The sequence below is a fragment of the Cyprinodon variegatus genome, unplaced genomic scaffold (genome assembly GCF_000732505.1).
Source record: "Cyprinodon variegatus isolate N-32 unplaced genomic scaffold, C_variegatus-1.0 Scaffold6589, whole genome shotgun sequence".
NCBI classification, from domain to species: domain Eukaryota; kingdom Metazoa; phylum Chordata; class Actinopteri; order Cyprinodontiformes; family Cyprinodontidae; genus Cyprinodon; species Cyprinodon variegatus.
The window spans coordinates 1-1271 of record NW_015157042.1 but is presented as its reverse complement, the minus strand read 5'-3'; the positions used below and the strand labels follow the sequence as shown (position 1 = coordinate 1271).

At 41.5% G+C, this 1271-nt stretch overlaps 1 long non-coding RNA gene across 1 annotated transcript; it reads left to right on the top strand.

Annotated features, from left to right (window-relative positions):
- The first annotated feature begins 14 nt into the window (after positions 1-14).
- LOC107081543 lies at positions 15-871 on the top strand. Its single transcript, XR_001481089.1, has 3 exons — positions 15-162; positions 588-676; positions 775-871. It is a non-coding gene; the product is annotated as an uncharacterized LOC107081543 (long non-coding RNA).
- The last annotated feature ends 400 nt before the right edge of the window (positions 872-1271 follow it).

Below are 1271 nucleotides of genomic sequence, written 5' to 3'. Positions count from 1 at the left end.
TTTTTATTTCTTTGTTGCAGATTGAGCGTTGCTACTACTTCCTCCATGCGTGCGTGGAGACGGCACAGAGGAAGGAGCCGGTAGATGGGCGCCTGGTCCAGTTTCTTCTCTCCAACCCGACCAATGATGGAGGACAATGGGACATGCTGGTCAATCTCATTGGTCAGACATAAATGAACACATTAATTAGAACGCATTAGAGATTAACGATACCAGTCTAACTGATCCTTCATGTTTGCTGCTTATATTTCTTGGTCTGATTCTTGCAGCTCTTATTGCTTTTTATACCTCCATTTAAATGATAAAACATGTTTGTAACAGTCTCAGTTTAAACAAAGAAAATCAAACCAAAATACTAGGAATGAGTAGGAGATTGAGGGAGCTGTCATTCATGGGCTTCCCATGATGTTAATGCATGGCTGCTGAATGCACTGTTGAATCGGTAAACGGATGCACATACAGACCAATACAAGGAATTAAAACAATAATATAAGCTAAAAGTATCGTCTGTCTGATGCACGGTCTATTTCTAAAACTATAAGCTATCTCTGACCCGATGCTGAATCTGTACGGTTTGTTGTGTTCAGAGAAGTACGGCGTCATTCCAAAGAAGTGCTTCCCAGAGTCCCACAGCTCAGAGGCCTCGCGCAGAATGAACGACATCCTCAACCATAAGGTGGGATTTGCACGTTTCACTCGGTTTTCTGTTGGAATCAGATGATGGAACCTTCCAGTAAGTTTCCACTTCAATAAGACGGCTGTGCTTTGTTTCAGCTGAGGGAATACTGTTTGAGACTGAGGAACATGGTGGCCAGCGACGCTACGAAGACCGAACTGTCTGAGGCTATCGACACCATGATAGAAGAGGTGAGGCTCTCTCTTGTTTTTTTTGTTTTCCTCTTCATGCTGATCGGTTCATAAGGAACTGAGGAATTGGGGTTTGTCTGTCTGGGGAAGTACAGACTCCATGCGGTTGCAGATTAGCCTCCATCGCAAAACACTCCTACCTTAATGTTTAACAGAAACAAATCATTGAAGCTGTGTGTCTGTTTTCTGCTGCTGATTTGTGTTTTACACAGCAATTCTGATACATTGCTTAGATTTTTTTTTTTCTGCGACACCAGGATGTTAAACCAAATTTATTAAGAAAAAACTGAGATTTATAAGAACATTTGTTCATCTTAAAGGAATAGTACACCCAAAACATGATTAGCCTTCATTTTCTACTCACCCCCATGCTGAACAACACTCTGGAGTACTTTTTTGATATC